Source organism: Lissotriton helveticus, chromosome 9, assembly GCF_964261635.1.
Source record: "Lissotriton helveticus chromosome 9, aLisHel1.1, whole genome shotgun sequence".
NCBI classification, from domain to species: domain Eukaryota; kingdom Metazoa; phylum Chordata; class Amphibia; order Caudata; family Salamandridae; genus Lissotriton; species Lissotriton helveticus.
The window spans coordinates 500339607-500356499 of NC_136070.1; the positions used below are offsets into that span (position 1 = coordinate 500339607).

The following is a 16893-nucleotide window of genomic DNA, read 5'->3' on the forward strand; positions in this document are numbered from 1 at the left end:
GGCTAGTGCTGCTTGTCTCATTCAGGGCCATAATGCAGGACTCTGCATCCTCTGTAGCACGAGGGTACCCCACCCTTCAGAGTTCCCAGGCCCCATTCACGCTAAAACCTACTTCTACGAGTAAGATATGGAAGGATATGGTGCTCTCATCACATTTTGCAGTGGCATTCCCTCATTTGCGTTACACCACCAGTCTAGTGGTTTCTGTGTGTGAGGGCAGGACTCTTCCACCGTGCTTATTCAACTGTACATGTAAAAGCCCTTGTGAGGTGCTCCACATATGTTTGTGTTGCTTCAACATTTATTTTTCACTCCGACTCTGATCAATCGAGGTATGCCTTCAAAGTATACTTCCACTTCATACCCCCACACATAGCAGATAGAAGTTACTACCCCATAACAGGTAAAAAGGGAGCATGACTATCACGACGAGATATTATAGTAAGTATCACGTCTTTTTACCCGTTTATAATATTCATAATGTTTACTGCCCACTGAAATATGCGACAGCTACTCTCTTCATATATGCGCATATATCCTAACACACTAAGTAGACTGAAAGATCTTATGCAGGCCTTACAAACACAAACAAAAATAAAACAAATAAATGCTCGAACAATCACTTTTATGCAGTTTTTAAAACAAATGTGTGATAAACTTTGCAGGATTTCCACTACAGGAGACATTATAATATATTTATCTAGTATGTAATCCACGAATTGGATGTTTTCGTGCCAAAAGTTAGTAACGCTCGGTCAAGACTTAAACAGAACCTAAAGTTTTTCTAGGAAACGTTTAAGATCAAAACCTAATTTCAGCACAAGATCCCATAGCAAAATATGATCTACCCAGTATTATTGTGGAAATAAAGACAAAATAAAATAAAATTACAGTCGCTCTCCCTCACCCACTCACGTGGCATGCATGACATCCTATTTTGGCATCCTATTTTCTGGTGCAATTGGTGCACCCACTTACATGAAAGATTCGACAATATTTTATGAACAGTAAAGCTGTTTCAGTATCTCTTTATACTCATTCACAAAGCCTTCCTCAAGATGCCGCACCAAGTATCTAAGAACCAGATATAGACATAATTCGTCTGATACTTGTCATAGAGCGGGTTCAATAAAAACATCAGTGAGGGGGGGGCAAAAGTTGATCACATGCAAATGAAATGGAAGAAACGCTCCCACGAGATTACCTCCAAAGGGATCACTGTGAAATGGACAAACTATTCTACACTTTAGACAATCACAGGTAATGTAGCTCATGTTTTCTAAAATCACAATTGAATCACAACATCTTCAAAATCACAGAAACCAACTTCCTCCAAATGATGTATAGCAAACCCAAGCAATTATAACACTCCGAACAAGTATGTTACTCATTTACCTCCTTTAATCTTAACACAGCTGAACACCAAGCAAGTGCATGATCAACTCGAGAGCACCTGACACTACAAACATCCGCAGTGTTTGTGGTTGTTCCTTTCGACATTTACATCGCCACTTTCTCACAACAATGTTTTCAGTTGTTTGAATTCTCTTACGTTTCTTTTTTCCTGCATCGCTTTTCATTAATTTCCTCCTCTGCTCAGGTCGGAGGACTCAGTAAGCTGTGTTGTGTGACCCACTTTTTGATACGATTCATCTCCCTCGTATTAAAACTCGAATCTAGCGCAACATAATAAATAATGCAATCCTTAATGTTTCCATGCAGAATGCAAACATTTGGCGAGGGCAGAACGTCAGGCTCCCAACGGTATCTCCTTTTTACTCCTCATACACCTTGTGCATTAAGCCTAACACGGATGTGTGATTTTAGACGACACCGAGCAGTCATGATTTAAGAAGGCCTACATTAAACCATATATAAAACAAGCATTTACAATGCAACGGTTTCGCCTTTGAAAAAGTCAGACCTATTGGCATTGTAAATGACAACATTTTTTTTTATGTGTTGATTTTCAAAACAGATAAATAAATGGCACTGTCATTTACAATGCCAGTAGCTTAATCTCTCGCAAATGCCACACACAAACACACAGACCCACAGAGTCCCACACACATCCATACCTGCAGAGCCACACACACACATGCACAGAGCCAGGGTGTCTGTGAGGAAGATGGACAGGTAAGCCACAACAACAGGGGAGGGGTCGAAGTTTCAAGGCAAGCAACAATAACGAACAGGGAGGCGGGAGGAGTAGGGAAAAGCAGCAACAATAGCAAAATGGAAAGGGAGAGGGACGGGAGCAAGCAATAACAAGCATTGGCAAAGCTAATAGGCTTTAAAAAATAAATATATATTTTGGCAGTGAGACGTGAAAGAAGGACAGGAGGAGTAAAATAATCAGAACAGAAGGACAGGTAGGGGAAATAGCATGGAGGGCAGGTGGGGGAGAAGCGGAGTTGAAAAATAAAAGCACACTGGAAACCGAGGAAAGCAGTGGGGAGAAAAGTACATGACCGACAACAGGTGGACACACATGCACTCTCATGGAGTGCTTCGCAAAAAGAAAAAAAGAAAACCTGAAAAGCAGACACTGGCGCACGCATAGAAGCAGCCAATCAGAAGGGTCCAAGGGAGGGACAATTACAGGCTGGCCCAGCTAATACATTGCGCCAGCGAACAAAAAGTAAATGACAAAACAAAAAGGCAGTGTTTAGCAATGGGAAAAGTGCACTTCTAGGTCCGTTTTCAGCATGTCCACAAGAAGCCAGCACACGGTCTGGTGGGCTCCGACCTAAAAAACCGTCTTTATTTTATTTATCCAGCTATGTTGCACTCAGACTTGCTTTAGTCCTCCGTGTAGGCAAGAGGTGGGAAAGCAGCTGAGAGACGGAAAGAAGCTAGAGCTACTCTGCCTTTAAGAGATGCTATTTCCATAACAGGACCATTGCTCCAAGTGAGGCACTGGAGCACGGGTGCAGCTTAGCGATGAGTAGTTCTTTTCCACGGAGGGCCGCCTCAAGTCCCTCAGGCCGCAACACACAAGAGGATGGGGGCCCTAGGCTGGGAGCAAGTCGCTGGGGGGCAAGAACACTCAGGAGGCAGTGCCACCAGACCGCCCAGCGCAGGGGGACATCACCACTGCGGCGCCCTGTCTAGTCGAAAATACCGCCGTGGTCCGTCTGCTGTGAGAAGGTGCCCATTCAGCAGGGGCAGAGAGAACAGCCCGGGTAGATATGTAGCAGTGCGGTAGGCGCCCAGCGGATGAGGAGGGGTGTCCCACGGGTGGTGGACGGTCGGGGAGGTTAATACTGTTGATCCCAGTTGTTGTACTGCCTGGTGGGAGCCCTGGGCAAAGCTAGTGCTGGATCTTCCGTCTCCCCTCCAGCCAAAGTGGCAGTCATCCCGGGCCGCAGGGCACTCCACCCGACCACCTCCCGCCAGCCGGCAATGAGAAATTCGGGCCCACCATGTGCAGGATCCTGAAATCAGTCCCCTCACCCCTTACACGGAGCCAGCAGCTGAGGGAAACTCCGGGATATTAATCAGGTCGCCAGCCTAGGATTGTCACTGCAGCGCTTCTCTGTCACCCCGGCCAGCCCGCACCACTATCGGGGCAGGGGGCAAGACGGGGGAATGCAGCCAGGATAACGGAGGGGGCGGGGAAGGAAGCAGTCTCCCGGCAGCGCCGCGTCCAGCACGGCCAGAAAGCCCAGCAGGGTTACACGCCACTCACCGCACCACCACCACAGTGGTAATAGTCAGGGCAGCCGTCGGTCCACTCGTCCCCCCCACTTCAGCGGCGGCATCCGGCAGAAGGTTATTCAGGCGGGGATGCGCCAAGGTCCGGTCAAGACGCCCGTTCTCCTCCGGCGTCAACAGGATAATCGGCCAATCCAGTCCCAGCGGTGTGCAGCCAGGTTCGGCCAATTAATCACAGTGCCGGGAGTCGGGAGATACGCCAGGATCTAACGCCGAGCCGCCATTTTGTTTCTTCACGGCCGTATGATTCTCCAGCTGCCGCGGCCGATTTCGTGGTGCAGGCTGGACAGATCACGGCACAAGAGGATTCCCCCGCACACCATGAGGCTCCGACACCCAGCAGGAGCAAATTTGGGCCGTCAGTGTGTCCGTTAGTATACATCACGAGCATGCAGCACGGCAAAGAATACATGGGTAGAGGGGGGCTAGAGCGGGACAAAGGAGAGCTGCGGGGTGGAGGGAAGGGGTGCACAAACAGGGAGTCAGAGGCAAGAAACAACGGCACAAACAGGGGGGCAGAGGCTTTCCTCGGTAGACGCTGCTCGGAAAGCACAGCGCACCCTGTAGGGATTCGGGGGCGTGTTTTTCACCCTCTCCCCTTCCCATTGGCTGGAAGGTAAAATTCCAGCCAATGGGAAGAGGAGAGGGCGTGACTTAAAAAAAGACACGGAAACGCCCCCGAATCGCGTCAAGGCGGGCCCTGAACTCAGTGACGCTCCTCTCCTCCAATGGCTGGCCAGCATTTACGAGGCCAGCCAATGGAGAAGAGGGGCGTGTTCAGCCCCCATACTACAGACAAAAGATTTCGGCTCCGCCCACTGCTTACGCAGTGCGACGGTAGCCGAAACCTAAAAAACGACTCACCTCCAAATCGCCCTGCAGTCCGTCCCGACTCCGCCGAAGAGAGCGCGTGGTGGCGTGCTGCGTCACTGTTGCACTTTAAGCAGCACAGCGCGCGGGGGCAGGCCAGGCCCGTCATTGGTAGAGCTTTCGCGCGCTACCAGATTGACGACCCTGGGACCCACAGAAACCATAGGCAGCACACCACACCACCACCACTAAGTTAGGTGGTGCGTGCATGCTGCCCCCTAGAGCCTTCACTGCGCACCGCGTGCACTTGATTCTTTAATGCCGTCGTTGCTGCCATTGTAATGCTGCCCCCTAAAGCCTTCGCCTGATACTGCAGTGCCAGATAGCACTCGCCAGGCCGGTCAAGTAGGCCTTGAAACTGACTCGACCTTCAAGAAATTCACTCGCATTTGCGAGCGGGCGAGTACATTTTTCGACCCCTGGATAGGCTACCTTATTCCAATTAGACAACTTCTGTCCATATGATGAACTAATCTTAGAGGCATCAGGTTCTGCTTTTGACTTGTGAACTCCTGGTTTAAAGTGCGAGTGGTCTTGGGTACCCAACCAAAGTATGAGAAAGTCAAAGGCATCCATTTGTTGTGATTTTGAATGTATAGTACTTTAAGTTTAAAATGTCTCTTCCTCTGCTTTGTTGTTTTTATCTCCCATGAGACTAGCATCATGTTTTCACATTATTGGGCCATGTTCAAACCCTGAAGCTCCTTGCTTCCTCCAAGCCCTAAGCTGACTACCTCCACATCAAGGTCTGGTCTCTTAATGTCTCTATTGACCTGCAGGAGCAGTAGTTGAGCCCACAGCAGACCAGCCCCTTCTCCCCCGATAAATGATGCGCAGCTCACTTATTTTATCTCTCCAATCAAAGTGTCCATCTCTGGCATCCAACTAAAAGGAAGGATACAAGTGTCTGTCTGTGGTGTGTTCCCTGTGGCACATGATAAAAAGTGGGGGCTAGAACCAGAGTTTGGTTCCCTTCCATCTGTTCTCTTATTCTCGAGCCTCTACCCACTCCACCTGGGTGAACTCCATAGACTGCTGTTTTGGTAGTTGCTTCTATGTTGCACACTGATAGACTCCTTTGTAGTTTAAAAATCCCTCCAGTGGATTACTCCTTTGTTTCTCCTGAGTGAACACCAGACATCACTCTTTTGATGTTTCTACAGCACCTCCAATTAGTTGCTCCTCTGTTTCTCCCTGATGCTTCTAGAGAGATTTCACATAATATGTTGATATCTTCAATCCCTGTATAAAGGCCCACACCTGATTTCTTTGTAACCGTTGAGGTGGGACGCATCTAGTCATCTATAATACAGAAGCAAAATAGCTGCTCAACTATAATAAGTTACTACATTTGAGTTCAGAAATCAGAATGCCTGCTGCAACAGTCAGGATGTAAAGCAGTTTTACAAATGAAAATGGGAGCTGGCTATTCCTTTGAATATGTATTTCTAAAAAGAAAAGGTGAACAGCAATAAAGAGCTATTCATGCCAACGCATTTATTTATTTCCCCACACTATAGGTCATTGCAAGAAAGTTAGATTCTCTACAAGTCCCTACATAATCTGATCCACAGCATTTTTAACCTGACTTGCATTAAACTGATTGTATTATATTTTTGAAAAAATGAGTATGCACATTTGGTATCGCACTACAGATTCTGCTTTATACTTATCTGTAATGAACATGAAGGAGCAAGGCACCAAACCCAAATAACAAACCTTTTGTGCTGCGTTTGTGTCACAAAAGTGACGAGAACCTGTGCACATCTTTTTTTTTTTTAAATGTACTTTCCAATGCAAAAGTTGAGTTTCCTCAAAGAAACTTAAAGAAGCCCTTAGCTTTGCATTACTCTGCAAAGTGGGGTGTTGCATGGGTTGCAGGCATTAACAAGCATTTGCAATGCAATAGGTCTCGCATTAGGAAAGTTTGAGCTATTGGTATTGTAAACGACACATTTTTAGGTCGAGCTGACGTTAGCATTCATGCGAAGCATGAATGCTGTCAGCTCGACAACTAATGTGATCCGTTTTCAGGAGAGTGGACACCAAAGTGTTACGAGCGTTTTCAGGGTCGGATTTGACCTCGGGAGCGAGCGTCTGGTATCTGCGCATGCGCAAAGCCGCTGCGCATGCGCAAAGCCCTTGCTCACACACAGGCAGCCCCCACCTCTCTGCATGCACGCACACACACACACAGGCGCGCGCATGCACACGCAGGCATACAGCACCCATACAGGCACACTATCCGCTACCTCGCATTCTCTCTCAATCACACACAGTCACGCATGTGCACACACGTTCCCTCGCGCACACACGCACACACTCCCCCCCCCCCACGCATACAAACAGGCACGCACGCACTTTACATCAGCCCTGGGCCCCACTCACCAACTGCGCTCTTCCGGCGGGGCTCCTCACGGCGCGTCTCCATCTAAATCGGGGCTCCCTCAGGTCAGAGGAGCCCCGCAACAGGCGCCACACTCCTCCTTCTCCCCGGCCCCCTCCTGGGGACCCGGGCTACACCGGACGGCAGGGCGCTCCATGCGCCGGCAGCTCGCGGACCTGGGGAGGCGGGACTTCCGGTCGGCCGCGAGCGGATTGGCCGGCCGGCCAAGAGCTTCCAAGAGCTTCCGGGTCGCCGCGGGCAGCGTGGCGGCACTCTCCCGATCACTGGGTTGTGACACGGCCAATGCAATCAGGGAAGAAAGGCTTGTTTTTTGTAGCAGCAGCATCAGCCTCAAATGAATGGATTATAAATGATCGCCATGAGCAAAGGGTAGCCCGGCTCTTGCCAGCTTTGTGTCATCTCTTTTCGTCAGCTCCCAGCCTCCTCCTGGTTAGCCTATCGGTATTCAAGTTCTCAGCGACTCCCGCTGGTTTTGCCCCAAGCCCGCCGCCCATTATTGTGCCGACGTCCCTCCTGCTTTTATTCGAGTTGACTCGCGTGCCCTTAACTCTCTTTCGCTGTGTTTTTTTCTGAGGCCCTTTAAATTCCCACCTTGGGGATAAAGATACTACTCCCATCTTTTAATTAGACACACATTTAAATGTTCGATAGCTCCGCTGTTGTGTCCCTGTTGGTGATGATGAGGGTGAGAGGCACCTGCGGTTTGACGAAGAGTTATACACATTACGAATGACTACGTGTTGGCTATGCTTAAAAAAAAATGCGCTTTATTATATCCTGAGGCCGCTTTCAACTAATCCCCTTTCCAGGGATTGCACTGAGGCTCAGAATTGTGTGATGATGTAGCGCCACGTCAGCCCTAACTCTTCGTGGCGCTCGCGAGTGGCGCATCTCTCATCACAGGGCACATCTGCTGATTGTTTTATTCATCTCATCTTCACACGGTGCATCGGGCCCGGTCTGTTCTGAGTCCAACTTGGCACCGGAGTCCACGCGAATATGCTTTTATCAAGCATTAAGGACTGGCGAGCCAGCTGTGAGCCGGCTCGCGCTTCAAGCTGGATCCTATCAGCGCACAAAACATGAAGAGACAGGACTGCGCGCGCTGGCCCCCCGGGCGGGTGTGCAAGCCCTGCTTTCCTGCTTCCACCTGAGGTGTCAGCACGCTTCTAAAGCCTTGGCATGGACCTACCGGGTGCAGTGGTAGAGTGGCTGAGATCCTCCAGGCCTTTCCCATCAGGTTTGTACTATTTGTCTATGAGAGCCAGAGTTGTACAAAGCAGAGATGCACAGTGCTATCCAGCGGAGGGTTCTAGTTTTTGAGAGGAGACCCCTCTCTTCCTAGTGCAGTCTATAAATATGGAAGAAAAGCCAGTGTAAAAGTCCAGGAAGTTGTGGTTGGAATGGGCTTAACTAGAATTCTGCCCATATCTAGCTGTGATGTATGTTGAAACACATAATATGCAAAAAGTACATTAGCTAAACACAAACACTAATAGTTTTATATACATACATATGTATGTATGCATATATAGATAGATAGAGATAGATATACATGTCTATTTCACTAAAAAAACAAAGGTTAAAGTGGCGTTATAGTTCAGTGAAAATGTCAGTTGTAATGGTGATCATTTAACACCGCTTCCTGCTGCTCTTCTCTTCAAACGATTGAATGAATGAAGATTTTCTACTTAGGACATTAGATACATTTTGTGTGTGTTTGATGCTGCTATTCCAAGTATGTCACACTATCATATTTGAATGCAGTGGGTGACTGGTCATGCCAGGCATAAGTAAGAGTTGCCGACGGCACTTTACCTTTGTGTTCTGTGCAGCAGTTCCGTTTTCTAGTGCATTTTCCATTAAATATGGTCACTGTGGTTTATACAGGTGAATTTGCCAAATGTCTGGCCTTGTTTTAGTGTCATAGTTACCAAACTTCATTTTGACATGGAGTCAATGAAATTAAATTGAACTTTTGTATGCTGCCCCAGAATGGATACATGTAATTGTTTTTGCTCAAATCATGCTACCTGCACATCCTAAGAAACTAAAACAGGGCTGCTTCTTCATGTTTTGAGCTGCACTGTCTGCAACTCATACACTATCTTGTAGATTTTCTAATTTAGTGTATGTACTGCAGTCCGCACCATTACAGCAAAACAAGCATGTGCATCCTTTCTGGAGCTGTGAATGGTTGCTGAAAATGTTCATGATATGGTCTTCATATTTGTGCATGCAGGTCCTATAGGCAGGCTTTTCAGACCATCACAGTATAAAAGCATGAACACAGTTGTTGGAAACACTATACTGAATTGAGGGACATTGATGTTTATAGAAGTCTATAGGTACAGTGACAGTTGTTGCCACAATCCTGGTACCTAAACTTACATAAAGCAAAGATTCATCACACTGTCAGGGAGAAGAATGACATCAAGGCGGTGCCTGGACTGAGACCCTTGTCATAGTTCAGCTGTGAACCTGCTTGCCACTATGCAGCAATTTGCAGAGCACTGTGAGCCAAATCCTTATGAGGTGAGTTGTGCACCGAAAATAGGAGTGGAAGTTGGTCCAGGGAATTCAGGGTGAATAGATAGAGACTTTGAGAATGGACATAAGGGCATATTATGCAGTTTACCATAGGAAGAGTGGGACTTAATGGGAGCATTCAGCTCAAAAACGTGCTTAGAGATACAGGCTGCACTTATACTGATTTGCCTTTAGAAGTACTAACTCACTAAAACTGCAGTAAAATAAAGTGTTTTCCTATTTCTAATAAAAAGCTAATTTTCCATTTGGTGGAGCTGTATCAGTTATATTTGGTTTTAACTGAAACCAAAAACACTAATTATATATTTATTTTGTGATGCTGTTATCTAGACCTCAGACTGCAAGATTTTAAGTTTTAAGTATTAATTATTTAAAAAAATTAAAAGCCATTGTTATTTGTAATATCAATACATCTAAGTCACGTAAATACAATACTTACTGCATTAGAAATGCTATAGGAGTCACATTTGCGAAAGTTAAAACTATTGGAATTGTAAATGACAAAGCTATTAATTTAGCTATTTTCAAAACCAACACATAAATACAAAATTTGTAATTTACAATAGCAATAGCTCAAACTTTCCTAATGCGAGACCTATTGCATTGCAAATGCTTGTTTATTAATGTTTTATTTTTGAAAATACCGAAATTAATAGCGTTGTCATTTACAATGCCAATAGTTATAACTTTTGCAAATGTGACACCTATAGCATTTGTAATGCAATATGTGTTGTATTTACGTGACTTACATGTATTGATATTACAAACAACAATGGGTTTTATTTTTTTTTCAATAATTAATACTTAAATGAAAGTTATTATAATTTATAATGGCACTAGCTTAAAGTTAAAGCCTTACACCTCCCGATTGCAGGCATTCCAAGACACTGCCCTGTTGAAATTACTGATGACTTTCAATGTATTCTCCCGCCCCAATGACTTATCTGAGGCAACAACTTGTCTCCAACTTCTAACCCCTCCAATCACCGAAGGTGGCAAACAGCACTGTGGCTGGAGTGCTTTAAAGAAACTAAAATACACAAAGGTTGAAACCTGCGATGTACAAAATATCTTAAGCAAGGGCCACTATTCTCTTCAGAAAAGTGACAGAGCATGGAACTTGCAAGGTAATAAACAGAGATTTCTCAAATTATATTGTACTGTGGTAACATTGAATAACACCTTGCAACTTAATGTAATTAATGCATTTCTTAGAGTAGAGCCTTCAAATTACATTTTCTTGATCCATATTTATTTTTAATGCCATTTTCAAGTTTCCCAAACAATAGTGAGAGTTCAACAACGAAGTCACTAGCCGTATATGAGGATGCGTTCAGACCAGTGCCTTACAAACTTTAGAACCACAACCCACTTTTCAGAACGACAAACTTTTGTGAACCACCTATCTTTAATGGCTATGAGGCAGGCAATATTTTTAAATGTAACAAAAGCATTGAGCGGCAGCACAACGTTATTTTCAGACCACACATTTTCTATTGAAATAGCCACTAAATTTGTAGACATAGTTTGACTGATTAAACTATATTGCACACACATGCTAATGTGTGGAAATTGGGTTTCAGTGGATTTTTATCATTAGTGCATCACCAAGTCTTGCTTTGCTTTGATCCGATTAAAATATTTGCTACCATCACACTGCAGAACTAGAAAAAAAACGTGCTTGATTCTGAACGCGAGCAGTTCATTTAGAGGTATTTAAATGTTGTTGCACTACAATAATCATACAGCCTTTCTGTTCACATTCTCTGTACTTCAGCAAGATTGTCACATATTTTACCTTACTTTTCTTTCTCATATTGCAAAGTTAGAGTTTATAAACAACAATGTGTTAGATCAGCAATTTATCAGAAGACATATCCTGTCATTTGACCGATCTTTGAAGTGCAGCAAATGTAACGAATTAAATACAGAGTTTAAAGGCATCTTTATGTATGTCTTGTACTTTCACTACCTACCAAAAAGGCGAGTAGCAATTCAGTTTGGAAAACACTGACTTCGATGAGTGACCATATCACACCGGAAATGCACTGAGCGACTAAGTTTAATGACTTAATTGTGGCAGACATTTTACATCAGCACAAAACGGCTACGGTAAAAGAAAAATTGAAGTTGTCATTTTCTTCCCTAAGTGGCATCTCCCACCTTACGTGTCTCTTTCATCACCATTAGGAAGAAGATGCCACCACTTTAATTAATCCCATTAAACTGGATCACAGTAACACTTGCCTTTAGTTCTCATCTTGAAAAAAACAGAACGTGAATTCCTCCAATCTTTACTCGCTCTCCTACTCTTTACTATCATTACAATGAGTCAGACACATTTCTTGCAATGCATGTATTTGCAATATAACCTCAAGGCGAGGCGGAGAGTCCCTTTGCATTTACAAAGCAAGTGTATGTAAACTAATTGAATTGGCTTCCGACATAGGTTTTAAACACACATGGCCCTCCTGGAAAGGTTCCCAGTTGCCTTTACGTGCACTTCGAAAACTGTTCGAGTGCTGGCTCGGCCGGAGACTAGCAGGCTATATTTTCCCTAGGAAGTATTTTTTGGTTTGCAAACCGCTCATAAACAGTGTGATTTTGTTATTTACGCGCAGGCTTCAGTCTCCAACAAGCTTTCATTAGTAGTTACAATAACTCACTGAATATCAAAAATACCCTTTAAAGAAATATCACGGTTATATCATCCACCAATATGTTTTGGTAAGTGCCCAAAGACAATACTAGAACACTTCGCCTGTGATTGTACAAGAGGGACTTAAGAGAAGGCAGAACTGAAGTTGTAAAAGGAGCTAGCAGATCGAATCCCAGCATCTCTGGGTCGATTCCTGTAGCCCTGAAGGTGGACACAATAATAACACACTTGCAGCATGTGGTGTGAGAAAATGCAACTGACGCACAATGGTCACTGAAAACATCCGAACATAGTTAGCAATAGATCTACCAGGCACTCGACTTTCTAAAGAATCTATTCCCCATATCTTGACACAACAGAATTATCAGGATCGAAAACGTGACAGCGTTAATGGGCTTCAAATACCTTATCTTCTCAATGTATAGTGCAGTGAAGGGTTTATTTAACAATGGTCGATTTGATGGTTACATTGAACTGGGGCGATGATAAAGGAAGACTGTCATAATCTTGTATAAACAAAGTAAACTTTTAAGCTCTCAATCCTATTACAGGGCTTTTCGTTTATTGGAGTTTCACTCTAAGATATACGAAAAAACATCAAAACATTAGAGCGAATGACTTTATCAAATGTTTAAGCCCTTGACGCATGCAAATGCGGAAAGCGTCAGGTGGGTAGCAATTCTGGGCCAAAGATTTGAAAATGTTGGGCTCGTATAAACGTGTAGAAATGGTGAAAATATGCAGACACTGAGCACAGTCATAATCAGAAAACAGAGCGATGTGATGGATTGAAAGCGTGGGAAGCCAACATCCTGCAGTGGAGGGAACAGATGTGCACAGATGTTCAGGGGAATGATATATTGCAGCAAAGTAATGAGGCGGTGAGCTGACTGATCTTTAGAAGCACTGTTGAAGCAAGTGACAAGAGGAAAAGTTCAGGGGTGTTTCTGCATCGCCTGTGAAGCGAAGCGAGATCGATCAGAATGAGGGAAGTACTGAAAGGCTCTGACAAGTTGCATGTGTTCCCACTGAGTCTAGAAACATTGAGTGGACACGTCATGAAGGTAACAAGTACAATAAAAACTCACCGCCGCAGCCCAGCTTGTACAGGAAGCCAGGCAACCTGTGTTGGGACGGGGGCGGGGCCGCAAAAAGACAGGAAGCAGAAGGGAGCCTACCCCGCGCTCCTGTGCTGAAGCGCTCCTGTGCCCGTCAGCCGGAAGATTGCCGGAAGATTTGCGTGTCAGCTAGCGGGGCTCCCGTGCTCGTGGAGAGCCCTGCCTGCTGCTGAGGATGACCCGCTGCCTGCTGCTGCCTGCCGAAGGAGAGAGGGACACACGAAAAGAACTCGGTGAGTGGGGTGTGAGGGAGGGGGGGGGACGTGCGCGCGCGCGCGTGTGTGTATGTGTGTGAGAGTGTGTCTGTGTGTGCGCGTGTGTCTGTGTGTCTGTGTGTCTGTGTGTCTGTGTGTGTGTGTGTGTGTGTGTGTATGTGTATGTATGTATGTATGTATGCATGCATGCATGCATGCGTGTGTATGTATGCATGCATGCGTGTGTAAAAAGATCCGATGACTGGTGGGGGGATGTAAAGTGAAAGTAAGCAGCGCGCGCGTGTGGTGGCTGGCTGTGTGCGCACGCGTGGACGGAGGCGACGTGCGCGTTCGCGCACCCAAATCCGGCCGCTTTCAAGCTCGTAACACCATCTTGTCCTTCCTCCCCTCGAGACAGACAACATTAGGTCTCCAGCTGGACACCTGCATCCTTTGGATGCAGTTTACCAGCTCGACCTAAAAAGGAGAAATACTTTTATTTCTTTTAACTCTTCCCTCATCTCATGTGTGCTGCTCTGCAAAGGTGGAATTGCGTGGGTGTTCTATGCAACTACCCATGTTTTATGATGCAAAACCCTACTTACTAACAATAGTATGTAGGGTTTGTGCCAAAAAAATACCACTTTGAAATAGGCGTTAAAAATGAGAAATGCTTTTATTTGTCCTAACTGTTCCCACTTTGCATGTGTGCTGCACTGCACAGCATACTTCTGAAGTGGAAAAAGTTTTAAAGTTAGTCTAAACATAGTATTTTGTACTGGAAAGATGCCCTTCCAGTGCAACATTATATGCAAGACTCATGCACAATGGTGCAAATGTGTGTGCATGGCACTCAGCAACCTGATTGCGCTTTGGCACTTGGGGGAGAGGAGAAGAGTCCCATACTTCTGTAGATATGGTGCCTTTCTCATCTCTCCTTTTCACACGAATCAGCGCAGCAGCTTTATTTGCTGTGCTGCATTGTGTAACACTTTTGATTTTCTGGCCCAAGGTTTTAAGATGTTTGTAGGAAGGAGGATGTTGTACCTGTCCTCCTTCTTTGCTCCCCTTTATGGTCTAGGAACTCCTTGGTGACTTGGAATATCTTTATAATGTGCAGAAGGGGAAACTTTATCCCATTTTATAATACTACTTGGTGATTAAACAATGCCTCTAAAATACGCATGGTCTCCGGTTTTTAGTTGGTGGGCGCCATATACCCTAATGGACCCTCCTGGTGCACAACAACAGTGGATTCCATCAATAGTGCATGCAGGTGCTGCTGAGTCTTTTTCACACCCTCTGCAACACTTGCGTGCAGCTACATTTCATGTGACCTGTGCCCACTATGTCATCAAATATATATTTTTTTATATTCTTTAATTTTTGCTGTGGCCAATGACCACTGGATAATTTCTAATGAGTAAAGTAATTGAATATTAGTCACAAAATAATTTAACCCAAAAAAGATTTTGAACACAAGAAATTACTTTCAAATTGTTAAAAATTGTACTGATACCTTTGTTTGTGCTACACTTTGTCCTGATGGACCTGGTCAGGTTTACCTTTGGGCTGAAACATCGTCGGTCTGTACTCATGTAATATGGACTGCTGAATAATTTTTTCGATTATGTAATCCAATCTGATTTATTGTCAGATTTAATTAATTGTGTTCTTTTGTTGAATCCATGGTAGCCAATTGCTCTGTATAGGGTATATTATGATTTCTTGTGTTGCTCTCCAAATGTTTTTTTGATCACATTCATTTATGACAAATATTCAATTACTTGTTGTATAAACTCTTATTAGAAATTCTCCAGTGGTCATTGTTATCATATTAGAGGTTAATTGGGCTTCATTATTGGTTTCCTTGGGTGTATATATGTTTCTTTGGGTTGTTTAGGTGTTAAGCTTATTTATTTTATTTATTTATAAAGTTTTATATAGCGCAAACATGATCCCAAAGGATATCGGAGCGCTTTACAATTTGAGGGAAAGGACGGTAACAGTTGAAGTACAGGCATGAAAAGAGATAACCTAAACAAATCAAATAGGCATACCAAACAAAAGGTTACAATCGAAAGAGGACAACAAAGAACAAGATATAAACTGGTACTTAGCGAACTAGGAGGGGAGCAAATGAGTAGTAAAGGAAGAATAGCACCCAGCGCAGGGCTTGGGGTGTAAGTCCAATGCATTGGAGCAGAGGATCCAAGACACTTTTAAGGTAAGAACTTGTTCACAAGGCATCTTTTGTCTTCCAATTTGAATGCAACCTTGGAGGAGATTCTGCATATTTCCGGTGAGAGAGAGTTCTAGACCTTCGGCACAGAGCCGGAGAAAGCTTGGTGACATTGTTCTCTTTTTGCGAAAGATCTGTGGTTTCAGGAGGAGAGAGTTAGCACTCCTAGAAGGTCTACGCCCTCCGGATAATTCTAGCTTTTGCGCTGGATAACTGGGGGTTTTGAAATGGAGGGCTTTGTGAGACAGGCAGGCAATCTTTAGCTGAATTCTTGCTTTATAATGTAACCAATTTAGGGATTTTAAGACTGGGGAGATGTGCGCATTTCTTTTGGTACCTGTACCCAATTGAGCCGCAGCATTCAGTGAGGCCCTTAGTGGGGCCAAGGTATAGTTGGCCCCGATCCAGAAAGCCCCATCCTGTGCTTCATAATGGATATGAGGTTGTCATGATTAACCGTGTCAAACGCAGATGAAAGGTCAAGAAGGATAAGGAGGCAAGATTCATTTTGGACAAGCATTTTTAAAATGTCATCCATAGCGTGCGTGAGAGCCGATTCGGTGCTCTGCCCACTCCGAATGCCAGATTGATGTTGGTCCAGGAGATGGAAATTCTCGATGTGAGCACAGAGTTGAGATTGGACGCATTTTTCTAGGAGTTTGGCTAGAGTGGGGATGTTAGAAATAGGGTGGAAGTTGTTAAGGTCAGACCTATCTGCGGTAGGCTTTTTTAAAATGGGTGTTACCTGGGCAGCTTTTAGGCACTCCGGAAACATGCCTTGTGACAGAGACGCATTGGCAATCTTTGTCCAGATGTGACTGACGACATCCGTGATTTCTTTGAAGATGGAACCTATGAAATTAATATGTGCTGTAATGTATTTGTATAGCTTCATTCTTTGTTGGTTGATGCTATTCCAAGTGAACCATAGTTATTTGAATATATGTTTGAGTTATTATGGCAGTGAGTACGGACTTACTGTTTCCAGACCATCCTGTAAAAAGAAAAAACACATTTGTCTTGTTCGTTGAAGACCTATTTATTCTGCATTTTTCTTCCCACGGGTATAGAAAAAGTGATCCACCTAACACATTTTGTCTTTTTGCTCGATATGCGACTGCCACACAGTTGTGATT

The 16893-nt window shown here is 44.6% G+C and overlaps 1 protein-coding gene across 3 annotated transcripts in view; it reads left to right on the forward strand.

Moving 5' to 3' along the window:
* The window catches only part of SIX4 (SIX homeobox 4), a 136756-nt gene that overhangs the window by 82571 nt on the left and 37292 nt on the right, over positions 1–16893 (forward strand). The window lies entirely within an intron of this gene.